Source organism: Crocuta crocuta, unplaced genomic scaffold (assembly GCF_008692635.1).
Source record: "Crocuta crocuta isolate KB4526 unplaced genomic scaffold, BGI_CrCroc_1.0 scaffold101, whole genome shotgun sequence".
NCBI lineage: Eukaryota > Metazoa > Chordata > Mammalia > Carnivora > Hyaenidae > Crocuta > Crocuta crocuta.
Window position 1 is genome coordinate 4,232,326 of NW_027527956.1, and position 27,062 is coordinate 4,259,387.

General features: G+C 42.1%; 1 protein-coding gene across 1 annotated transcript in view; it reads left to right on the top strand.

Moving 5' to 3' along the window:
* Window positions 1-262: 262 nt before the first annotated feature.
* The window catches only part of CNDP2 (carnosine dipeptidase 2), a 560,556-nt gene continuing 533,756 nt past the window's right edge, over window positions 263-27,062 (top strand). The window contains exon 1 of the mRNA XM_077752690.1: window positions 263-275. The gene's annotated coding sequence lies outside the window, so the exon portion shown is untranslated. The remainder of the gene's footprint in view (window positions 276-27,062) is intronic.

Genomic DNA, 27,062 nt, shown 5'->3' on the forward strand with positions numbered 1-27,062 from the left:
CTGCACTCGGGATGTGCTGTCCCACTGAGCAGTGATTAGAATGACAACTGAGTTTTTATTTATAATGTATTTAATTTTTCTTTAAGTTATTCATTATAGCTCTCTTAGATACAGTAATACAAGCAAAAGCAATAACTAGTATTTATGTAACGTTCACTGTGTACCAGGCACTGCTCTAGATGCTGTAAACACACGAGCACGCATACTCACTGTCTCCCTGAGTGGTTAATGCCAGGATTACCACCAATTCAGAGACCAGGTAGCAGAAGCTGAGGCCGTCACGTGACTTGCCTGTGCCCACACAGTGAATCGGTGGCAGAAGTGGGACGCAAAACCAGGTCATCTGCTCCCGAGTGCCATTCGGCTTCCCAGCTTCTAGTCCTTGCTTACTTTACCATGATCTCCCTCCCCAAATATACTTGTGTTTTACAGAATCACTGTAATAATGACAACAAGGACAAGAACAATACAACGTGGAAGAGAGTGCCTGACTTATGCCACTGTCCTCTGGCAGAAGACAAACCAGGACTCCGAGCTGTCACCATCCAGTGGGTTATATAAGCCTCTTGTCAGTGTTCAGCCTGGGAGCTCCTTTCTTTTACCTTGAAATTATGTGTCTATGGAACTCACACAGTATTTGGGCATCTTCTAGAAAATACCATTATCACTTGTGAAAGCTGAAAAAATCGCATCCTTCTGATATCGTTGTGCACTCAACTGACTTTAGAAGAGAGAATCAATGAAATGAAAAACAGGAAATGGAGTAGGTAAAATCCTCTTATGACATTTTCCAAAGGACTCTGAAGAGCAAATATCATAAAGGGAGAGGAGAAATGATATTATTGGATATGTTAAAATTTGGAAATGCTTTGGGTTAAGTCTTCAAAACCTACAGGGGAAAATAGTTTAAATGAAGTTGGTTAAATGAGAAGACCTTGTTATATAAAGTTCTAGACTACAGATTGGTTAATTAATTTCAAAATCCATTCATTTAATTATGCTGTAAGTAGTATCATATTTGGTGTAAATACATAGATATATATGAATATAATATATACGAATATGTATTATATGTGATACATTATATATTCATATATATGAGTATATATTATAGTATTATATATTACATATAATTATATCTAAGTATAGTATACATATATACACATATACTATATACTTATTAAAAGGTGCCAATTTCTAATGTAGGGAGGGGATGCCTCCACACCAATAATTCTGTGTGACACCAGCTGGATGTCCTACCATTTAACTCCATTCTGACACTATCGACCCCAAGATAGCATCCAATCCCACAGGTGAAGGGCTCAGACCTACAAGACTGCCCTCCCAATCCGATTCAGATGCCAGTTGCAAGCCCAAGTTGTTACTGTACTAGCTATAAAATTAGAGGTTCCCATAATCTCCTCCTCGGCTTTGATTAATTTGCTAGAGTGGCTCATGCAACTCAGAGAAATATTTTACTACTCAAGTGCCAGTTTATTATAAAAAGATACAACTCAGAAAGAGCCAGAGGGAAGACATGAGAGCTTTCATGCCCTCTCTAGGTACACCTCTCTTCCAGTACCTTCATGTGCTCACCAAGCCAGGATTGCTCCAAACCCCATTCTTGGAGGCTTCATTACATGGGCAGGATTGATTAAATAATTGGCCTTTGGTGATCAATTCAACTTTCAGCTCCTCTCCCCTCCTTGGAGGTCAAGGGTTAGGACTGGAATTTCCAACCTTCCATTCATAGTTGGTTCCTTTGGCAACCAGCCCCCCATCCTTAGGTGCTTTCCAGAGGTCACCTCATTAACATAAACCAGGTTGTGGAGGAAAGGAGCTTGTTATAAGTAACAAGGAATTTGGAGGAATTTCTGGAACTACGGGCAAGAGACCAAATACTACGTCAAAAGATGTTCCCATTGATCTTGCTCTTGTGGATTATTTTGGTCATCTGAATGACCAAATATATATATTATAAATCACAAGACTACACATACTAATTAAAGTATATATGTTATATATATGTATATATATGTTTATGTGTATACTTATATAAGTATTAGTGTAAGTGTATAGTTTATAGGTAGTGTATAAAGTTTTTCTCAAAATTAAAAGTATCATGTCGGTAAAAATGCATAAATCTTTGAAAGGAAGAAAAACATACTTCCCCAAAATATATCTCTGGCGTACTGATGATTTTAGGCTGATTATTTTTGAAAGGCTACAGACACAACAGAAGTTGCCTGCTTGTGAGGAAAACTTACATTTACAAAGGAAATCCCTATTTGTAAGGATGTCTTCTCTTTGTACCAAGAAGAGAAGGATGACTAAATCTCTAGAAACTCTCATCAGTGGGGAAGGCACGGACTTAAATCTACATAGCACCTTTACCCTCATTTACTGGGTTTTTCTTCCATAACTGGCTGCCCCTCACCACTACTTCCCTGCATTCCTCACCATCTTTCCTTTGTCTTCAGCTGAAGGTGGTATTTAAATTGGTGGCTTGGAGCATTTGGGGCTGTTACTCAGTTTTCCTGAGGCTCTCCCACGTATATAGGAGACATGCATGTTTTTAAACTTCTGCCTGTTTTTCTCGTTTCAATCTATCTCTTATTACAGGGGAGGGAAGGAGGGTCTCAGCTAAGAAAACTAGAGAAATAGAAAGAAAATTATTTTTCCTCCCCTAAAATTTGGGTGTGTGATTTGGCTTGATGGAGTGTCTCACTTTGTATCTTTGGCATGCTGCTTTTGGGGGGGAGGGGGGCGGATTTCCTCTGCCTTTTAAGTTCCTTCTAGCTGGACTAAGAATCAAGTTGACATGAGACAGATTAACAGGAGAAAACCAAATTTAATTTTCTACCTACTGGGAACCCACACAGACAAGAAATTCCAAAGGCAACATAAGGCTTATATGACATCCTGAGCTAAGGAGAGGGTTAGGGGTCTGGGAATACAAAGGAGAAGAAGACCACTAGCAGGAAAATGAGAGATGTTTGGAAAACAAAGTTTACCTTGTTATGCAGATAAGTTTCTTAGGTAAAGAGAAATCTCTGTTAATAACTCTCTTCTAGGTCCTACTGGCAGTTGAGTGGTAGGTAAAGAACTTTTTCTGAATATGCTGAATTTGATTGCCTTCAACTCAAAATAATCTTCACACCAAAATGGCCCATCTTGAGGCTGGACTTCCCTTGGCTTCTACGCTGCATGCACAGCATCACTTTACCTTCCTTTCACTACAACTTGGTACCTCATGACTTCAATAAAACACATTTGTTACAGATGTAACACAACACAGATTCATTCTCTGAAATGAAGATGCTCTTTTCACCCTGATGATGAATGGAAAGCTCCACCAGAAACAACAGAAAATTCATAGCACTGTATATAAACTTTCAGAGTGAACAGCTCCTTATTTTCATCTTGATCATGGATGTACTATGATTAATGACAATGATTTGAAAACAGCCATTTAAAAAATGGAAAATTTAATTTGCAATAATGCAGATGAAACTAGAGTTTATTATGCTAAGAGAAATAAGTCAGTCAGAGAAAGACAAATATTATATGATTTCACTGATATGTGGAATGTAAGATACAAAACAGATGAACACAAAGGAAGGGAAGCAAAAATAATATAAAAACAGAGAAAGAGTGACAAACCATAAGAGACTCTTAAATACAGAGAACAAACTGAGGGGTGCTGGTGGGGTGGTGGGTGGGGGAGGNGGGGGGATGGGCATTAAGGAGGACACTTGGGATGAGCACTGGGTGTTGTATGTAAGTGATAAATCTCTAAATTCTATTCCTGAAATTATTATTACACCATAAGTTAACTAACTTGGATTTAAATTTTTTTAATTTAAATTCAATGGCAAATTTATTAATGCCTAAATTTATTTTCTTGGTGCTATAAAAACAGGTTTTNTGACATTAAGTTTGCACTGATGGAGACTATATTGAAAATCCACACCATAAGCCTTGGTAATTTAATTTACACAACAGCTAGATGTGTCTTTTTAAACTGTTAATGACAGAATTGCTTGTGCTTCAAAAATATGACATTTTTGGTACCTAATCTTATTCGTAGATAAAAGTCAATATTTTTCTTCATTTAAGCAGACATACAAATCCGTTAGGCATATCCCCTATAAATGTGTTCAAACCCCACTACTATTACCTGAAAGCCAGATCCCGTCATCCTCAAAGCTGTTGGGACCCCCTTGGGGGCAGAAGAGAACTGATTGATGCTATTCCATTGAGCCTCCTAAATCACAGATCACAGGCAGAAACTAGCCAAGGAATACTGTGCCCTAAAGATAGCCTTGGCACTTTTTTTTTTTAAAACGTTTATTATTTATTTTTAAAAGAGAGAGATAAACCACATCTTCTTGATCCAACAATGAAATCTGGCCATGTGTAGCAACATGGATGGACCTTGAGGGTGTTATGCTGAGCGAAATAAGTCAGGCAGAGAAGGACAAATATCATATGTTTGCACGTATAGGAGGATTAGGAGGAACTTGACGGAGGAACAAGGGGGAGAAGAAGGGCGGAAATGGTGGGGGAAAGGGAGAGAGGCAAACCATGAGAGACTCTTGAATGCTGACAAAAACTGAGGACTGATGGATGTGGGGGGAGGGGGGATGGGCATGGAGGAGGGCACTTGTGGGGATGAGCACTGAGTGTTATGTGGAAACTAATTTGACAATAAACTATTTGTAAAAAAAAAAGAGAGAGAGAAAGTGTGAGCAGTGGTTGGGGGAGGGGCAGAGAGAGGAGACACAGAATCCGAAGCAGCTCCAGGCTCTGAGTTGTCAGCACAGAGCCTGATGTAGGGCTTGAACTCACAAACCACCAGATCATGACCTGAGCCAAAGTCAAGCACTTAACCAAGTGAGCTCCTACCCTTGGCATTTTCATCTTTAAAACCTGGATATGAGACATTCATTCGTTGTTGATAAAGTGATCTCACGCAGACTACACTTTGGGAGCCCAATTTTTTCATCACATGAAATAGGGCTAAAAATTTAGCAACTTAATACTTAACTGTTTCAAGCTTTAGGTAAGATTGAAATGGAATAATATAGGTAAAGTGGTCTTTAAATTATGAAATGACAAATGCTAATCATTTCTGTTAGCAGCAACTCCAGCTAGGGGAAAAAAAGGCGTGTATCTTTAATCATTCCACCTCTTTAGTGAATGTTTTTGATGAGGCTGATTTTAGAACAGCATTCTGTAATAAAATAAAAACAATGATAACAGAAACATTAAAGATTTACCCTTCTGTAAACTGAAAACGTTAGGGGTCCCTGGAAAAAGAAAGATGAGATATAGCTTTAGTGGCTTTTTTCATAGTCTGTAACAACTAACTCTATTTGCCAAAATCACTTCCTGCAGAACTTCTTAGGAGTTGTTGGGATTGCAGCAGGAATGCCCAAACCTCAGAAGTTAAAATTTTTAAGGCACCAAAGGAAACCCAAAACTAACAGTCTCTACCAGGCCAGGAAACAGCCTAACCATATCTGAGACAATAGATCAGTGGTAAAACTCCCAGTGCTGTTTAAGAACTAAAAGTTGACCTAACACACATTCTTGAGTCATTTTTGCAGGATTTAACCCCTTTGAGCACTCAAACGCCAGACTAACTGGAGCCAGAGAATTAATGATGCTCACCCTTGCTGGCTCTCCTGATTTCAATCATCCAAGACCTGGACTCTGTCAAGTAGGATGAATTTTGCCCCGATTCTATAATGAACTCCCTTTGCAGCCCCTTCGTGAATATGCACACTCTAACCCTTGGCTTAAAAGTCCCCAACTTTGTTGTTCTGGGAGACGCAGCTTGGGGAAATATCCCCGGTGTTCCCTTTCCTTGTTGCAGGTCAAACTCTTCCTTTTCTAATCTGTGGTTGTGTCTTTTGGCTTGACGCCCGCCAAGAGGTGAACCCAGGTTCGGATTAGGCTTTCATATACATTTATCTTATTTCATCCCTTGCATAACCAGAATCCAGGGAGAAGTCAGGCATCCATATTATCAGCATGTGGTTTTACAGAGGAGAGTATTGAGATGCAACTGGGTTTTCAAAATTGCCTGTGAAGGCTCATTAAGAAATGGGACCAAATCACGTCTTTCATGCTGCCCAGATTTGACAGTATCGTATATAATTATAGTTCGTTGGTGCAGTGTATAGGAAAGAAACCCTTCCTTAGCCACATTTGGAAGTGTCCAAACACAACGAACACAGTAGCAGAGAGGATCATCAATCCTGATCGTTTGCGAGGCTCAGCCGTACAAGGGGCAGGTGCGGGGCTGCCTGGCATACGGTAAACTGGCCAGATACCACCTGGTGCATAGCTTCGCCCTCCTGCACCATGATTCCTCTGAGGCCGTATACGAGTCGTCTCCACTCAGAACAGAACATTCTCAATAAATGTTTGTTGAATAAATCTAGCATTTTGAGGAGATGGGTAATTTCAAGTATTTTTCTCTATGATTTTGCTATACTGGAGAAGAAAGGGAAATCACTTACAGGAAAACTGATGTATGAGGCTCATTTGTGCCTTTGAGACTAGTTTTTTCATCATCAAAGTAGGGATGTTAACACCTGTCAGCAGGAGGGTGAAGGAGGAGCCGAACATTATCTCTATTGTTTGACTCTGTCTTTTGTCTTATTATTTCAGAGTCGTTAGGTGGGTTTTTCCTTAGAAAAAAACAAGGAAGAAGTCTAAAAATTGCCAAGGCAGAATCCATTGCTTTAAGCCTTGTTATTACAGAGTGTAATTTTGATTCGCATTATTGGGAGCAAACAGCACAAACTGAAAAGGTTTTCTTTAATCACTCAATTCTTCACAATGTTCCCTCAAAGGAAAAAAAAGTCAATAATAATGTTCAAATGTAGCAACTGCACCAAAGTAAAATACAAAAGTTCTTTTGCTCCTTGTTTATTTAAGTATTCAGTTTTTCTTCTGAAAAACAACCTTTCTTTCAAAGCTCCACTTTGACAAGCATCCTCAAGATTGATGAAAAGAAGTAATCAGCTAGAACCCTGTTTTCAAATCTCTTTACACCTTTATTTTAAGGCTGTGGCTTGACCAGGGAAATAAAAGACACAGCATTTAAATTCATTCAAAGGTTTAAGAAGGCAGAAATTTTATTAGAGATATATGGAAAAGACAAGGGGGTGATTTTTAACAGAATAGAAAACAAAAAGAGAAAATCTTTCAAAGGTCCCCAAATCAGAGTGGTCAGATGTACATGGTTAACGTGAAAATATATGAGACTCCAGCCTTCAAAGTGAGTGCAGAGTTTTCTTAGAGAAGTTAAGCTAAAGTGCTTGGTGTTGATCTCTCTTTAGTATAAATAACCGGTAGGAATTTATATATTTAAGGTATCCAACTTGTTGTTTTGATATACCTACACATAGTGAAATGATTACTGCACTTGCCATCTAAATAACAAATCCATTGCCTCAACTGAATTGAATCAGTTACCATTCTCTTTCCTTTTAGTTTTTTGTTTTGTGTGTGTGTGTGTGTGTGTGTGTGTGTGGTGAAGATGCTTACTACTCCCAGAAAATTTCAAGTATGCAATACATTGTTACTATCACCACCATGCAGTATAGTCTATTTCCAGAACTTAGTCATCCTGCAAAACTGAAACTTTGTACCCTTTGACTGACATCTCCCCACTGTCCCCACCCCCATTTCCGACAACCACCTTTCTACTCTCTGCTTCTGCAAGTTCTACTTTTTCAGATTCCACATATGAGAGACATTATGTGGTATTTGTCTTTCTATACCTGGCTTATGTCACTAGCATAATGTTCTGTAGGCTCATCCATGTTGTCCCACGTGGCAGGATTTCCTTCTTTTTAAAGGCTGAATAATATTCCCCTGTGTTATCCATTCATCCGTCCAACCAGATTTATCTTTATTGACCTCTCTTGCAGCTAGATAGACATTCAACTTCTAAAAGGCCAAAAAAAAAAATATCTATTCACAATATAAAACCTGGGTCCCAATTTTAGTTTTACTAATTATTGTGTGAGCCTGGCCATAATGACTCCACCATTAAAATGGGGTCGAGACCTTCCTAAGAAGTTATTACAATAATTATAGGAAAAATCCAAATAAAGTTTTTAGTGCAGGACCCTGCACATAGTAAGTGCTGAACAGGTGGGAATTAGGATGAGGCAAGTGAATATTCTTTATCTTGGTTGCTGAAATTTGGGCACTCCCTCAACCCTGGTGCCTGAGGTGTCTCCCCCTCCATCTTCCCTCTAACAACAGCCACGGTGTTCAGTTGTTAGATTACTATTATTACCTTGCACCTTTCTGTGTCCGTTCATCTAAGACAGGCCTTGCAGCAGGTGCTTAAGACATGCTTAATAATTTGAGAAGGATGAGGAGGAGAGTAGTGCCCAGCTTTTCTACTTTAAAAGGTTAATACAAATATATGATATTTACTTATTTTTTAAAATATTTATTGATTTTGGGAAGAGTGCAAGCGGGGGGGCGGGGCACAGAGAGGGGGACAGAGTATCTGAAGTGGGCTCTGCGCTCTGCACTACCAGAGCAGAAGTGGAGCTCGAACTCACCAACCATGAGATCATGACCTGAGCCAAAGTCGGACGCTCAGCTGACTTAGCTGCCCAGATGCCCCAGTTATGTAATATTTAGAGACTGGCTTAGCTATGCCTAATTCTATCTAATACCTAATCTTGAGAGAATAAGATTTTATGTCATTCATACATTCATCTCTATATTTTATAGGCTTTAAGATAAAAGTAAGTTTTTAAATTTCAAATTATATGAAAACTAAATAATATTCAGATTTGGAATTCCTACGGTTTTGTAATATATGAAACAGAAGACCATTCTCAGAATATTATATAAACTCGGTTTGATGTATTAATAGAGGTTTAAAATGGCATATGGTTAAAAGAAAACACGTCCTACAAAAAACATTTTATAAATACTATAATTTGTGTGTTAATATTAAAAGTTCACATTTCTTATTATTATCTCTCAAATGCATTATGAACATCAGAATAGTAGCGAAAAAGAGTAAGTTTTTGATATTTGTAAATTTTAGGAATGTGAATTTCTCCAATAAAGTACATTATTTACTTTTTTTAGCATTTAACTTTTGGCAAAGAAAGCAATTTAGACATAGAAAGAGCATAGAGAAGAATCCGCCTCGCAGGTTGCGAGTTATTGCAGACATAAACTGTTTAAGAGAAAAAGTGTGTCTTTTTGTTCTTATTTTTGGTCCCTTTGCCATATGAACTGACTTTCTTCAGCAAAGACTCTTGGTGCCTATTTAAATTTTAAATAAAATGAAGTTTCCCTTTGCTATTCATTTCACTTCTCCTGTGCCAGTATGCACCCCAAGTAGTAATCAAAACTCTCTCCTAGTTGGAAGGATCTAAGATAATAAAATTTGTGGGAAAGTCTATGCAAAGACAGTACAAAAAAATAACAAAAAATTTAAAACAAATAAGTCTTCATAGAGAGAGAATAAATCTAAAAATTTAAACAAACTTCGTACAAAATGGGCCACAAAAATGCCATTAAACTTGCACTCTGACCGGTAAATTGGCATATGCCTAGTGACAATGAGGATAGCGATTTTCATTACAAATACAAATAAGACAAATATGGGCCAGCATTTCCGGTAGTAACACCGGATGGTTTTTATTGCCCATTATTTATTCACAGTAAATATGGAGAGCAAACTGACCTCACCTTGGACCTCAGATGGCTTGAAGTGTCAAGAAAGTGTTACGGTTCTCATTATAGGGAATAAAGAATTACAGATTATTTCCACTCCTGATACAGAGAAAGCTGAATGAAGATCAGTAGTGAAGTATATAAGGATAAAAGTAAAAGTAGGTAAAACCTCATAGTTTATTTTGATGATGTTTAAGGTCAAGCCATTTAAATTAAAAAAAAAAAAAACCCGCCTCTTGATTCTTTCCAACATGTTTCACAGAAGCTATTTTCCTTCCATGCCCCCTCTGAGGGCTCCCAGAGGGCTGGACTTTACTTAGAACAGATGGCCCTAGGCCAATACCAGAGGAATTTCTCAAAATAAGTACACTCACATCTTTTACCAGGGCACTAATCAGTCTGGCTCTTTCTCAGTCTGGTCACGTTTATAGAACATTTGACTTCAGACATGAGAAAATTTTAACAATCCATTTCTTAAATATCACAATTTTTTTGATAGACCATTATATTTAACAGAACTTTCTAAAGATTTTACATTTCAAAACCTTATAGACAATCAAATCACTTTCTGAATTCTTAAAACCATATTTAGGCAAGGCTGGTACCTCATCAGAAACGTGTTCAAATTTTACTATCATTAACTGTAAAGAGGAATGCAGTGTGGAGGACAGTACGTGTATTCCTCACCTGTAGCACTTACAACCCAGAACCGGAGATGCACTTAATAGAGAACACTAAGATCAATCAAAGGTACAGAGATTTCCCCATATTCTCTGTGCTCCCACGTTATCAACATCCCTGGCCGGTGTGGAGCACTTCTTGCAGCTGGTGAACTTGCACTGACTCATACATCATAACCATCAAAGCTTACGACAGGGGCTATAGTTTACCTTAGGGTTCGCTTTCGATGGTGTACATTCTACAGGTTTGGACAAACATATAATGATGTGTACCCATCATTATGGTGTCAACAAAGAGTAGTTTCACTGCACCATGCTCCACCTATTCCTCCTAGGCAACCTTCATTTTTTTTATTGTCTCCTTAGCTTTGTTTTTCCCATAATGCCACACCATTGGAACGGTACAGTCTGCAGCCGTCTCAGGTTGGCTTCTTTCACTAAGTAACATGCACTAAAGATTCCTCCATGGCTTTTCCTGGAGTGATAGCTCATTTCTTTTTAGTGTTAAATAATAATCCGATATCTGTATATATGGTTTATTTGTCTATTCACCTACTGAAAGGTGTCTTGGCTGCTTCCAAGTTTGGGCAATTATAAATAAAGCCGCTATAAACATCTATATGCAGGCTTTTATTTGAACATAACTCTCTTCAACTTCTTTGGAGAAATACCGAGAGGCGCCATTGCCGGATGGTGTGGCAAGAGTATGTTTAGTTTTACAAAAAAATCATCAAACTGTCCTTTAATGTGGCTGTCCCATTTCTGCATCCCCATCGGCGGTAAATGAGACTTCCTGCTGCTCCACATCCTCATCAGAATTTAATATTGTCACTGCTCTGGATTTGAGGCATTCTGATAGGTGTGTTGTGATAGCTCATTGTGGTTGTAATTTCCATTTCCTTGATGACATTTGTTGTGAAGCACCTTTTCATATGTTTATTTGCCATTTGTATATCCTCTTTGGTGAGATGTTTGCCAAGGTCTCTGGTGACTTTTTTAATCAGATTGTTTCTTCTCTTATTGTTGAGTTTTAAGAGTCTTTTGTATACTTTGGGTGACAGTCCTTCATCAGACATGCTCACTCTAATCAATTGCCCTCATTGCTGATCCAGTAATGGATGAAACTGTTCTGTGGATGAAACTTGGCAGGCTACTGTGTTGGCTTCCAACAAGGATAAGACCTCACAGTTCTTGACAGCAGCCATGTAAAACTTGCAGTACCTCTAACTGGCCAAGTCTTATATATATTATATATAAAGTAATACATTATATATAATATATATTATTTTGATATATATTTATTATTATTATATAAATTATTTTGATATATATTTATTATATATAATATAAATATGATATATATTTGGTGAATATAAAAATATTCACCAACATAGAGTAAATAAGTTGTGGTATATTCATACAACGGAATACTACACAATAAGGAAAATAAATAAACTACCAATACCTGTAAGAATATGGATGTATCTGGGGCTCCTGGATGGCTCAGTCAGTTAAGCATCCTATATTGGCTCAGGTCATGATCTCACGGTTCATGAGTTCAAGCTCTGCATTGAACCCTGCATTGGGCTCCGCACTGACAGTGTGGAGCCTGCTTGGGATTCTCTCCCTCTCTTCCTTTCTCTGCCCCTCCCTGTTCTCTCTCTTTCTCTCAAAAACATAAATAAACTTTTAAAAAAAAGAATATGGATGTAGCTCACAAACATAAGGTGAGGAAAAGAAATCTTACACGAAAGAGAATGTACTCTATGATTCCAATTACATAAAATTTAAAATAAAGTGCAATTAATGTGATGATAGCAATCTGAACAGTGGTTGCTCTCGGTGGAGTGCAATGATTGGGGCAGCATAAAAAAGCCTTCTAGAAAAGTGGAAAATCTCTGTATTTTACCGGAGTGGTGGGAGCATGAGTAAAGTGTAAAACGTAAAATGTCATAGAACTGTAGAGTTTAGATTTGTGTACTTAATGCTAATTATAATTCAAGTTTTTAAAAATCTAAAATGGAAAATAAAAGGAAGAAAATGTCAAGAATCTCCTTGATACCTTCCTTGTCTGTCAAAAGTTTACAAGTCTGACAACTTCCTATTGACAAGCTATGAGGAAAGAGATGCTCTCACCTATGCCTGACAGCATAGAAAAGAAACCAGCAGCTGTGAAGGCTGATTGGCAATGTCTATCACAATTACAGATGCACATGTGTGCACCCTTGCACCCAGACACCCCACTTCTGGGAATTTGCCACATATGAAAGGATGTGTGTATAATGTCATTCACTGCTGCTCCATTAGCAGTAACTAAAAAAGGCCTGGAGATGTCCCAATGTCCATCTGTAGGTAGCTGCTTAAGCACACCCTGAGAGTTCCACACAACAGAACACTACTCAGATGTAAAAGAGGTAAAACCATTTCTAATCGCTCACACGGAAGGGGCTCTAGGAAAAATGGCTAACTGAGAAAAACAAGGTTCAAGCCCTTTGTGGAAATATGCCATTCGCCTTTAATAAAGGGAGGATAAGAATATCTTCTCCTGTTTGTTTTATTTGCACGGAGAAACCCAGAACAACCCAGAAGGATGGGGAGGAGAGGGTACGTGGGGTCAAGATCACTCAGTATGCATTTTGTAACATTATTCTGATCTTTAAACCAAAAGAATGTGTTACCTACTCAGAAAACTAAGATAAACTATTTCAATGGTGCTGGCTTACATGGCTACATGTATTAAAAATGAAAAGAAATTATGGGGCGCCTGGGTGGCTCGGTTAGTTAAGCATCCTATTTTGGCTCGAATCTTGATCTTGTGGTTTGTGAGTTCGAGCCCTGTGTTGGGCTCTGTGCTGACAGCTCAGAGCCTGGAGCCTGCTTTGGATTCTGTGTCTCCCTCTCTCTCTCTGCCCCTCCCCAGCTCTCTCTCTCTCTCAAAAATAAATAAACATTTTAAAATCATTTTTAAAATGATAAAAATAAAAAGAAATTAGGGGCGCCTGGGTGGCTTAGTCGGTTAAGCGTCCGACTTTCGCTTAGGTCATGATCTCGCCGGTTCGTGGGTTTGAGCCCCGCGTCGGGCTCTGAACTGACTGCCAGCTCAGAGCCTGGAGCCTATTTCAGAGTCTGTGTCTCCCTCTCTCTCTGATCCTCCCCTGCTCACGCTGTCTCTCCCTCTCTCCTAGAAATAAATAAAAATATTTAAAAAAATAAATAAATAAAAAGAAACTAGATCCCTATCTCATATCATACTGAAAAAATAAGAAAGCAAACTTTCAGAAAACAAACTTTCGAGTTTAAAAGGAAATATAGGAGAACATTTTTATAATGTAAGAGCTAGGAGGGATTTCTTTAAAATATATAGAGACAAGTCAGACATGAAGGACAATACTGGATTAAATCTGAGACATATGCAGGACAAAAAAGACACTATAAATAAATTGAAAAGAAACCCACAGATTGTGAGATGATATTTGCAATGCGAATAAACTACCAACTATTTTTATAGACTATTCATAAACAGCCGCTTCAAACTAATAAGAGACAGACAAACAACTCAAGAGCAAAACAGGCACAAATATGAGCAAGGAACCCAGAGGGAAGAAACTTGAATGGCCAATAAACACTCATGGGGAGGAGAAGGACACTAGTGTAATAATGTGAGAAATGCAAAATGAAAATGAGATACAGAAGACACCTGTCAGATATGTAAAGTTTTAAAATATGATAACTAGAAATATTGATTAAGATGTGGGAAATGGAATTCTACTTCGTAAAATGATACTAACAGTTTTGGGCCCCTTGATAGATCTGGCAACGTGGAAGTTGTCCTTAACCTCTGGTCCAATGGTGCCACTTCTATGAATCTTATCCAGAGATTCCCATGTGCATTAGAGACCCCTTGCCCCAAAATAAACACAACTTAACTATAACTCAGTAGGGGGCTGGATAAATAAATCATGATTTATTCATTCAGTGGAACATTGCACAACAGTTTATGAACTAACAGTTTATGTTAACAAGCGTCAACATGGATTAACCTTAAAGACATTTTGGGATCAGAAAAGAAAAGTCAAGTTGCAGAACGACATGTACAATATGGTGTCATTTGTGTGGAAATTTTGCACTCAAGTTCATATGAAATCTACATGGGTGTATAAATATGTGATACGTATAACAATGTGGAAGTAGGCTTAAAATATATCGACTTAAAAATAGCTTCTTTCGGAAGAAAGCAAGCTAATGAGATCCAGTCAACCATTCAGAAAGTGTGTACGAAGGACCTACTATGAGCCAGCCACAAAGGTATGAGGGGTGCTGTGGAGAACAAGACAGATTCACGAAATTTATATTCTGAGTCCAAGGATGTGAGAGAGACAAACCAATGAATATGTGATGATCTCAGTTGTTCATAAATAACACGGGGAAAATGGAGCAAAAGGAGAGAATGCAGGTAGTGATGCAGGGAATCTGTGTGGGAATATCTCCCAGAGGACGTGCCTTTAGGTGGGGATCTGAGGGAAGGAAGGGAGGGAACCAGTGAGGACCTGGGGAACAAGCTGTCCAGACAGAAGAGCCCAGAGCAGGAATGAACTCGATTTGCTCAAGGAACACAGAAAGGCCAGGGCTGGAGGGAGCCAAGAGGCCAGACAGACCAATGGCCCATTCTCTCGTTAGGGCCCTAATCCCATTGGTGAAGGCTCTGCCCTCGTGCCCAAAGCCCCTCCCAAAGGCCCCACCTCCTACTACCATCACTTTGGGGATTAGGCTTTAACATGAATTTTAGGGACACAAATGTTCAGTCCATAGCCGACAGTGATCGGATATAATCTACTCTTTATGAGTCACTGGGTTGCAGTGTGACAGACTGACCGTAGAAGTTGAGAGGAAACAGGGGGACCATCTGGGAGGCCACCACCAAAGCCTGGGAGGGAGATGATGATGCAGGGAGATTGTGGATTTGGGAGAAATCTTGGATCAACTGACATACTGCAGGGACGGGCCACGAAGGAAAGACAAGAGTAAGGGAAAGATCGTTCATATGAAGCAAGTGGGGGAGTATGAACACCTGTTATGGAGAGGGAGGTGTCTGAGGGTTGCACGTATTTGGTGGGAATCAGAAGTTTTTCTTTATAAGGTTGAGTGATCTGGAGTGGGTGGTAGATTGTCAACCTAACCTGAAACATCTAATTCCTTAATTTAAAAGCTGTAGGGCAAATACTGCAGAATATTAAAAATGTGTTAAAAATCTCAGCAGCGGGATATGTGAGCATCAGTAACCCTCAGTATGTTCAAAATATTTCATTTGTAACAAAGGATCAAGCTAACAATGGAGCAATGCGTTCCTGGAAGGGCCAGCTGATTTATCTGCACTCTGGAAAGGTACATGAACCATAATGCCTTTTCCTTCCAAGAATTAAGAAGGGGAGAAGGATGTGGGAAGAGTAGAGAGGAAGGGAAGTGGTGAATGTGGCTGCTCCATCTGGTTCAGTTAGAAGCTGCTAGGAAAGCGCATGAAAACGGGAGAGCAAGGCTTCAGCTCGGAGCCTCTCTCAGCCCAGTGTCCGAAATCACACCACCCACCCTCATGATCCCTGAAGACTCATCTGTAAAACCACATTTCATACTCACAGAAGGCGATGTAAGGCACACAGTGTTTCATGTGCCTCACATGCCTGGGTTTCCAGTTCAGTCCTTGGGCAAGGTGCCTGACCTCTGCATGGCTCTGTCTTCTCATCTGAAGACACACCAAAGGGCTACCGTGAGCATGTGTGTGGCCAAAGCCCCGGACAGAGGAAGGATTCAGAGAATGTCGGCTGCAGGAATTGTTACCACGGATACTGCTGCCCTCACTGTGTCCCTCCTGCAGCCAATGTCAGATCAATAAAATAGGACAAGTATGAGAGGATCGGACCTAAGCGTGCCACTTGAGAAAACTGGTCATGTGGGATCACGTTATGACATTTTTTACACAGAAAGGGCCCTGAACTTGATTCTTGCTGTCTCCGTCTACTCTGTGATCTTGAATGATCACTAAAATGTTCCCACTACCAGCTACTTAATCCAAATGCGAAGATAGGATCTACCATATCTCTTCTCCGGGGCTTTGGGGATCAGGAGGTAAGGGACATTAAGGCATTTAAAGAGCAATCCAGAGAGCATGACTGCCTGCCCGGTCAGAGTGTGCGTTTTTGGAAAGGAACATGGACACGTATGCCCAGAAGTGCTCCAAGCACATTGACAGCCAGGTGAACTTGGCACTGGATGGAGAATCAGCAGCTACAGGTCCAATTCCTGCCTTTTCCACACAAATCCCAACATGGCTTAGAAACGCCTTGAACTTCTCCTATCTCCCCACCCCACATCCACCGTTTTGTTCTCTCTCTCTGTGAAAGAAATAGGCAATTCCCCATATCGGTGTCCATGTGAGAAGGAACCCGCAGCCAACTGCATGATATGCCATGAGCCAAACCTTCATAAATGTGAGATTTGGGGCAATTTATTAAATATTTCCAAAGTCTAGTGTTTAATCTGTAAAGGGGGAAAAGTGAAACTTCATGTATAGACAGTTGGAAGCATTAAATGTAATCATTTGGATGGAATGTCTCATGTTGTGTTTAACATGTAGTAAGTTCACAATAAATGTGTGTTCCTGTCTCCTGAAAGTCCATGATACTGTCTCTCGACATATTCTGTAACCAAGGATTCCTCTTTTCTTTAGGTCAGGGAACATACCTCTGCAAATGCCTTCTTAAAACCAAAATGAAATACCAATACACACCTACTGGAATGGCTAAAACTGAAGAGAATGGTAGCACCAAGTACTGACAAGGACATGAAGCAATCCTAACGTTGATAAGGGTAAATGCAATGCAACTAAGGAGAGATGATGCTCAAGAGAAGTATAAGCCATTCAGCCTTATCGTCTTAGCTTTCAACCTGTTCATCACATTACTATCTAATACTTTCAGTGGCCAGGAGCTAAAGCTGAAGGGAATGAGGTTTGATGCCTTTGTAGGGGAGGAAGTATGTTCTTTTAGATTGAGTAAGAAAGGTTCAGATGAGTGGAGGGTAAAAAACCTTCATGGTACTCTGAGTACCAAAGACAAGATCCAGCCAGTAGGAGAAATATGAAGACAGGCACAGGCATTAAAAGGGAAGAGATGAGGGGCGCCTGGGTGGCTTAGTTGGTTAAGCGTCCGACTTTCGCTTAGGTCATGATCTCGCGGTTGGTGGGTTCGTGCCCCGCGTCGGGCTCTGTGCTGACTGCCAGCTCAGAGCCTGGAGCCTATTTCAGAGTCTGTATCTCCCTCTCTCTCTGACCCTCCCCTGCTCACGCTGTCTCTCTCTCTCTCCTAGAAATAAATAAAACATTTAAAAAAAAATAAAAAAATAAATAAAAAAATAAAAGGGAAAAGATGAAAGCCAAGCAGGAAGGTATCCAACACGAACCAGACAGCCCCAGATGGCCTATGAAGCACCCTCGTTCATGAGGATAAGAAAATCATCAAGTACACATTCTTACATTAAAAGTAATTTTTTGTGCAGAGCATAGAAAATAAATGGCAATTTGAAGAGCTTAACTTCTATACGCACAGTGCTTTACAGCTTACAAAGTATTGCGTACCTGAATTTCTGAATGCTCTGAATAGCGATTATTATTTCAGTTTGATAGATGAGGAAACTGGAGTTTCCACGGCCTCGGTTACCCATGATCAGAGAGCTAATAAGTGGCGGAAATACACTCGAGCAGGCCCTCCCATTCTGTGCCAGTGGTTCTCAACCAGAGGATGACATTACACCACGGAGGCCACCGGCAATGTCTGAAGACAGCTGTGATTGTCACAGCTCGGAGGGGGTGGTAAGCGATGCTACTGTTATCTGGTGGGTAGAGGCCAGGGATGCTGCCTAACACTGACGGTGTGTAACAACAGCCCCAATAACAAAGAATTACCCATCCCAAATACCAATAAAGCCACGTATGAGAAACCTGGCTTTATACCACATCTAGCTTCCCAAGTATATGTTGCAAAACTGGTATTTTAAACAGCTTTGTCTACAACTTGAGGACAAAATAACAGAAGTATAACAAAAATATATAAATTTTGCCTCTTCTTCCCTTTCCCATTGGTTTCACCACACCCAGGGCAGATGCTAACCTCTGTTTTCTTCTACGTTCAAGTCACAGCTAGTAGCTGCTGTGTGGTTGTACAGGCTACCGGAGACTTTGAGTCAGGCCATTGATCAAGACAATATTGGGTCATTCAGTGGAAACAAAACAAACAAAAGCTGAAGAGGAAAACAAAGATTAATTTCTCATTCGCGTTATGGGCACAAAAAAGTGTTGGTAGGAACTGTGCCCCACAAATACTCAGGGACACAGAACACCAGAGGCTTAACCACCTGGAAACTACATGGTCACTAGCACATGGACCCCTCAACTGCACGACAGGAGAGAGCTTGAAGAGGCTGCACACCAGTAGTTAAAGACTTCACGGCCCACCACCCGGAACTAAGCACATACCAAGAGAATATAGGGAGGCTGGAAGTAAATGCGAATAAAAGTTGTCCCTCTCTGCCATGGAGCATACCCTGCACTCACTCTGTAGAAAGTGATGGGCTGAACTGACAGCTAAGAGTGACACAAGGAAGCAAGTTCTCTCTGGGCAAGGGTGAGATAATCGGCGCTTGGGGACATAGAACGAAGTGTCGTCCCTTGTATGTTTATGGCCTGGCCATGTGATCAGTCGGCAATGCCTTGCACTTCACAAAAGTTGAATCAATAGTTGTGCATTCAATTCAATGTCATTGCAGGCCTTTTCTGTACAAGGTACTATATGCTTCATAGGATCATACAAGGAATATGGAGTTTCCAGAAAGTATACAAAGGAACTGGAAGTTTGCAACTGCACAGACATATGATGATGTGGTTTTAGAATATGTGAATAATTGCAATGGGTAATGTGACAGGAGATGGGCATTTCTAGGAGAACTTTAAGCACAGGAATTCCAGAAGAGGACAAGGACAGCAAACAGACTTCTCAAATGCAATTCCAACGTGATGTAATGGCTGCCCGGAGCCTTGTGTTAAGCAGGACTCTGAGGCTGCGTGACAGACCAGCAGGTACTTGGAATGAATGTCCAGGTTAAGGGCATTGTGCTTCAGGCCGCCAGGTCTGTCCAAGACTTCTGACACCAGCCACAGGTACTCAGATGTCCACTGACACCCTCCCTTCAGATCACCTAGCTACAAATTCAGGGAGGCCTATGGACTCTTGCAGGTTTGAAAATGTGCTAGAATGACTCACAGAACTCAGGAAAAATACCATACTCACAATCACAGGGGCTTTTTATAGCAAAGGAATAACAATCAGAGCCTGCCAAAGGAAGGGACACTACTACAGACTGAATGCCTGTGTCTCCCAAATTCAGACCTTGAACACTAACCTCTAGGGAGATGGTATTAGGAGGAGGGCGTGCAGAGGTGAAAAGATCATGAGGGTGGAGCCCCCATGAATGCGATTAGTGCTCTTATAAAACAGGCCCCAGAGAGTTCTCTCACCCTTTCCACCATGTAAGGACATGTGGAGCATCCATGGTCCAGGAAGCTCTCTCTAGATACCAAATCTGCCAGTGTGATGATCTTTGATTTCCCAGCCTCCAGAACTGTGAGAAATGAATTCATGTTGTTATGAGCCACCCAGTTTGTGGTATTTTTGTCATAGCAGCCCAAATGGACTAAGATACATAGGGCGGAGATGGGGGGTAAGAAGGTCCCCATTCGCTTGGAGACACCTTACCCTCTGAGTGTCTATCTATGGAAATATGCACACAGAGCATTAACTCCTTGGGTCCCCTGAGCTCGGTATCCATAGTCTGTGGTGGAGTTTCATCACACGGCACGACCAACTGAACTGTGGCCCCTGTGGCTGTCCAAAGTGCCATCCCTCAAATCACCTGGTTGATCTTTCTGGTTTGGCCAGCCCCCACCCTGAGTCATCTTAGTACCAACTATCAGTGTGGTCAAGGAGCCCACCACAAATCGGGAAGAGCCACTTATCACTAGGATAATTCCACAGGTTTAGAGGTTAGCTCCCAGAAGCCAGGGACCAAAGCCAGACATCCCTTTGGGGCAAAGCTAATTCTTCGCTGAGCAGTAGGAAATACTAAGAATGTTAGTAACAATTTTATTAATGACTTTACATATAGATAATTTCATAAATATGTCATCGTCAGTGATTCTGTTTATTAAGAGCAAATAATGGGCCAGATTCTGTGCTAAATATTTTATACAGTTATTTCATTCACTCTTCATAAAAACCTTTGAGATGAGTAATATTTGTGGATGAGGATGTGGATGTTTTATAGGGTAACTTACCTGTGTGTTGTTCGAGGAGCCGCCTTTGAAGGCCTAACTCCAGAACATGCACTCTTACCTGCTCTGCTATGCTGCTGTGATCAATGACCACTGCTTACCTCGGGCACAAAAGCGGCACAAAGGGCACACAGCTACTGTGCTTAGGGCAGGTTTCTAGAAGCAAGAAGTGGATGTGCGAGGCTCAGCTCCTGGCCCACACCAGCCCATGTTTACCATCAGCTCTGCAGTCAATCTGTCCCCCACCCCACAGCACCTCAGGGCACAAGCACAGCCTCTGTACCCACCAGCTAACAGAGTTTGGACCTGCTCAGAGCTGAGGACAACAGCTCTGCATCCCTGAACTGTGTCACACATGGCAGTCACTTGGGGGCCCCTTTGCCCTCCATGCACATGGTCTATAAACCTGGATCTTTCACCCTTTTTTATGTGTCTCCGAAACCCTAGTCAGTAGGCTGGAGTCAGGTTTCCTGACGCATCCCCATGCCCTCATATTATAGTTCCATTTACTTATTCCCTTAATTCAAGGAATGCCCTGTGTGACCCACTGTAACAAGGGACTTCCACATTTTGGGGAGATTTGTCTCTAACCTGGAAGCATTGCTCTGACCCTACCACCAGGTTCAGCCACCACACTACCCACTGAATTGAATCTTCTCTATTGTCACTTGGACCTGATCTCTGTCCCTCCCCGTGGCTACAGTCTGCACCCCTGGTGGCTGTGCACTCCAACTGTCTTTCTTCTGCAGCTTGCCCTTCATTTACTTGGTCTCTACCCCATATCTGATGCCCTGACCTTCAGCTTGCTCTGGGTCTCTGGCCATGCCAGCATTTTTACCCCTTTGGGACAGGAAGTCAGCAAGGAGAAATTAAAAGACGGAAATGTTTGTGGGGCACCTGGGTGGCTCAGTTGGTTAAGTGTCCGACTTTGGCTCACATCATGATCTTGTAGTTTGTGGGTTTGAGCCCTGCATCGGGCTCTGTGCTGACAGCTAGAGCCTGGAGCCTGCTTTGGATTCTGTGTCTCCCTCTCTCTCTGCCTCTGCCCTGCTCGTATTCTTACTCTCTCTCTCTCTCTCTCTCTCTCTCAAAAATAAACACTAAAAAGTTTTTTAAAAAGATGGAAATGATTCACAATTAGCTCCCAGTTTATGCAAGATGCTGGAAAATTACTCCAACTATAATCTGATTGATGCTGGCCAAAGACCAAAAAGGTCTCCTCAGACTTTCTAGCATGCCTGAGGTCTCCTAGGTCTGTGGGAGGTTATGCACATCAGCTGGGACCTCACCCTGTGCAACTCCTCCTTCCTCACCTACTTACCTATCTTTGGACATGTGGGAGCCTTCTAGGAGAGCAGGCTTTCCAGAGACATGCTCAGAACTGGAGATTTAATTCAGCAAGGAGACAAAAGATCATATCGCAGAATGCGGGAGAGAAAAAGAACGTTACTACTCTGGCATTTTGCTCTAATGGAATCGTCTGTCTGTACAGGGAGGCCTGGTGGGGCAGAGACGCCAAGGGGAGGCTCTATAAGGTGAAGGGTTTCTTCTGTGCTCGCACCCTTGTTCCAGACGGCTGCCCGCGTAGTCAGGGAAGAGTTTGAGAAACGAGCTCAGGCCACGTTTGCCATCAACTTTGGTCCTCAGAATTTTCTAGAGGTTACCATTAAAGGCTCTAAGCATGCTGTTTAAGGTTGAAGCACTCCTAAGAATCCCTCCTGGTTCAAGCAGCTATTTCAAATCTCCTAAAAGCAGCAACTTTGGCAACACTGGGAAGCAGCTCCGGGTTAATTTTTTCACTTTGGACGCATGCATCAAAAATTAACCCAGAGTGCCGCTTATCTGTTGTTCACTGGACACTCGTGGTCATACGTGCCTAAGTTGGGATGGATACCCAACAAAAGGAAGAGGTCCCAGAGACCACCAGCCACAGTGATCCTTAATAGAAAGTATTTGTAGTCCAGAATCAAAGACATGTCTTTCCCATCCTATTCTCAAGTCATGAGGAGCACTTTGAAAGTTGTACTTTCCTTAAACTCAGGCACAGCCACTCAGCAAATTGCATTTTTGCTGTATCCTGTCCATGGGCTTCCACATTCCTTAGGATTCCTGATTATGCAAAACTCTGACTCAGTCATTCTTTCTCAGGATGTTGTCAGAGTTTCTTGGAAACAGTCATTTCCTGACTAATGTAAGAATAAAACTTGGCGAAGGTAAAATATGGCAGGGAAGTCATTGGAAATGTGTCTGCAGTAAATTCACAGCCCTGTTCTGATCTGGGCAAGACCTATTCCAATGAGGGTTCTCAGCGTTTTCTGCATCCAAGATAATGTATGAGATTGCTTTACCTTTGTTGCTATTGGAAGAGCGACAAATGTCATGATAGGGGTCTGGTCTGCAATATCCCCTTGGATTAGTGGAAAGATTTCCATGAATGCTACTTTCAGTAGAAAGCTGCAAGGAATAGCAAAGGGAGCTTTGGATTCAAACCTAGGGTTCTGAGCCCCAGAATTAAGTCTCTCAGCCAGAGGGAGAGGGGGGCCTGGCAAGGACAGTGGTGAAGGGTGAGACAGAAGACACAGCCCCACTTATGGACAGCACTCCTCATTAGGAAGGTATGGGTCTGAATGTGTCTCACTCACCTGCCCCATGCACACCTCACACACCTGCTTTGCACATGGCTCTGGGGAATTCGCTCCAAGCTCCCAGGTGGGGCAGGGGGTGCAGTACATCTGAAAGTTCCAGGCTCCTTTGTAGGAACAGGAAAACTAACTCAGGGAGCAGCTGGGGGGAACCAGAAAGAGGAGCTGGGCCATTCAAAACCGGCCCTTTTGTTCACAGTAGATCCTGGGGGACAAGCAAATGCCTGCATGTCAGCCCCAGAGATGTGTGATCTGTAAGTCAGACAACAGTCACGGTGCCAGATGTGTAGTTCTAGTCGTTCCAGGGACAAGCTGGAGGCGCGGTGTTTTTCCCTGGAGTGAGCTGGAGGAGGAGGAGCCATGGGGAGTGTTGGCATCATCAGGGGTGTGTGAGGTCCTTCTTCTTGGGGGAGGATTTCTCTCCAATAGCTGAGGCAGCAGCAATGGTAAGAAGAAGACCAGGCAAATGTGCACAAAGCACGGCCATGAAGCAACAGCATGGCCACGGTAGTGGGAAAGTCTCCGGGACCAAAGCAGAACTCATCTACTGGGACACACGTGCAGGGAGAGGTGGGGACAGGAGGGCCCAGGAACCCCACTGAATGGACTGCCACTGTCATTGAAAAGCACTTCATTTTCCCATCACAGGCCTCACCTTGGGGGTAGCAACCATCAAGGATACAGAGAGCAAAACTAGGATCCGATGGACTCCAGACAAGAGCTTCTTTTGATAAAATTCATGGTACCTTTTTAATTTCTTCTTCTGTGGGAGGAAAGGGATACATTTAAAAACTACTATTTCGGGGCACCTGATGGCTCAGTCTGTTAAGCATCCAACTTTGGCTCAGGTCATGTTCTCTCATGGTTCATGGGTTCGAGTCCCACATTGGGCTCTGTGCTGATAGCTCAGAGCCTGGATCCTGCTTTGGATTCTGTGTCTCCTGCTCTCTCTCTGCATTTCCTCTGTTGGCACTCTGTCTCTCTCACTCTCTCTCTCTCCGACTTTCTCTCTCTCTCTTAAATACTAAGAACAAACTGAGAGTTGATGGGGGTGGGGGAGAGGGGAAAATGGGTGATGGGCACGGAGGAAGGCACTTGTGGGGATGAGCACTGGGTGTTATATGGAAACCAACTGGACAATAAACCATAAAAAAATAAAAAAATAACGTTATATATCTAGACAAAAAATAAAAACAATTTAAAAATATTTAAAATATTTTAATTTATTATTTTATTTCCAACTGACACCTTTCCTCATAAGCATCTGTGGTGGGTTGAATTGTGCCTCCAAAAATGATAGGTTCAAGTTCAAACCCAGGGAACCTGTGAATGTGATCTTGTTTGAAAATAGGATCTTCATAGATGTGATCAAGTTACAATGAGGTCCTAGTAGGTTAGTGTGGGCCCCAGGGCAGTGACTGCTTGCTCCTTCAGGGAGAAGCTCAGCACAGAGACATGAAGAGAGAAGGCTGTGTGAAGACAGAGACAGATTGAGTGGAGGGCTTATGAGACAGAGAAGGCCAAGTGTGGCTGGCAACCCCAGAAGCTCAGAGAGGCCTGGGACAGGTTCTCCAGAAGGAAGCAACCCGGCTGGCACTTTAATTTCAGTCCACAGCCCCCAGAGCTGTGAGAGAATACATTTCTGTTGTCTTAATAGGCCCCCCAGTTTGTGATCATTTGTCATGGTGGCCCCAGCAAACTGGTAACAGCTTTTAAATTTTTCTCAAAACTCATAAATTAATTCAGGGGATTCTAGGACACACACTTGCTACCCACCATTTCATCAGTTATTTTACTTCTGTCCTCTGTAAAATTCCTGCCTCTGACCCAGCTGTCACTATAGCCTCAGACATGGTGCTTCTGGGGACAAGGACGGCTGAGCCCCAGAGCAGCAAGGACGAAGACAGATGAGGCAGGAAGAATAGGGATGGTTTCATGCGGAGGACCTTCCACATGCTGCTCCCAACAATGGTGTCCTTTCCTGCCCTTCCCTTCTTTCTTTTGTCTTCTTTCTCCCTCCCTTTCTCCCTGTCTCTCTCTCTCTGTCTCCCTCTCTGTTTCTCTATCTCTCCTCCCTTATCTTTCTCCCCCCTCTGTGTCTGCTTCTCTCTCTCTGTCCCCACTCTGTCTCTATCTCTCTCCAGGCACCATGCTGCAGAGGCACAGAATTACCCCAGCCCTCAAGCAGCTTATCCCCAGAAGTTCTTCTAAGCAATACTTCCGTCTGCCAGGATGGAAGTGGAGCATTAAAAAAAGTCCTTCTGGGGTCCCTGGGTAACTCAGTCAGTTAAGGATCTGTTGCTCGGTTTCAGCTCAGGTCTTAATCTCACGGTGCTGACAGTGCAGGGCTTGCTTGGGATTCTGTCTCTCCTCTCTCTGCCCCTCCCTTTCTCGTGCTGTCTCTGTGTCTCCAAAATAAATAAATAAACTTAAAAGAAGTCATTCTGTCTTTATTTCCAAAACAGAAGAGAAAGCACCGACATTAAAGTCCTTTTATCAATAGGAAATAGATGCCAATTGCTGTTTTTTTTCTTAAGATATCTCCTTTTTAAAAGAAGGCAGATTAAGAAATATTCAAGCCAGTAACAGGAGAAACATGGATCAATAACCAAGTTCTCCAAGGCAGTGTTGGCATGGCTGCTGTGGCACTGTGGGCCACCAGTGCCTATCAAGTGTTTACTTGGAGTAGTTTACTGGGCACAGGGCCCAGAGGGAGAAGAGCTTCCAAAGAGATCAAGAAATAGTTGATACATATAAGAAATTCACCACTAATAGAGAGGGAAGATTTCCATCAAATTAAGCTTTTCTGAACTTGAGATATCCTTGGGGATGCAATAAACAAATGAAAAAGATAACACAAGAGAATGCTCGACAGGGGAAGCCAAAAATAAGCACAAATCAATATGTACAAACCCTTGCTGATTTGGGTTAACTGAAAGGCCAATATTAATTAGTGAAGGGTCTGAAACATAGAACCTTATCTAAAAATATCTGTCCGTTACCCGAAAGTTCACTTGGAAGCACACACCAACCTGCACCAGCCAATAACAGGAATGGGAGACGACTCTGCCAAGTGAATTGCAGGATCTAGAAGTTTCGCCAAATCTGGGTTGTGGAACAGTCAAACAGTGCATGGAGAGAGTGTGGTGCGCCCACAGCAAGAACTCAGAGCCCAGAACCGGAGCTGTAGAATTCCACCAGCAAGGCTCAGGGACCACACACACCACCTCACAGAATGAAGCAACGCCAGAAGGCAGTTGAGAGTTCCGGCTGGGAGGCCGACGCTGGATCTCTCCAGGTGTATAAATAAACGTGGGCAAGTTACCTACTCTCTGCCTCCATGTCCTCCTCAGTAGGCGAGCATGATAGTAGCACTCTGTCCCATGGATGGCTGGGAGGCACACAGACTAGAGTGCTGAGTAGAGTTAGGCACTTCTACCACCACATCTACTACCACCACCACCTCTGTCAGGTCTTTGTAGTGGAGGCTGGACAAAGAGATCCAGCCAGAGCAGTGACCCCCATGGGCCTACTGTCCATAGGCCCCCTTGACCCAATGGCAATCCTAAAGCCTCTGCCACAGAACTGGACTCCCCCACACCCCCCCCCCCCCCCCCCCGCTCCCTCCCCACG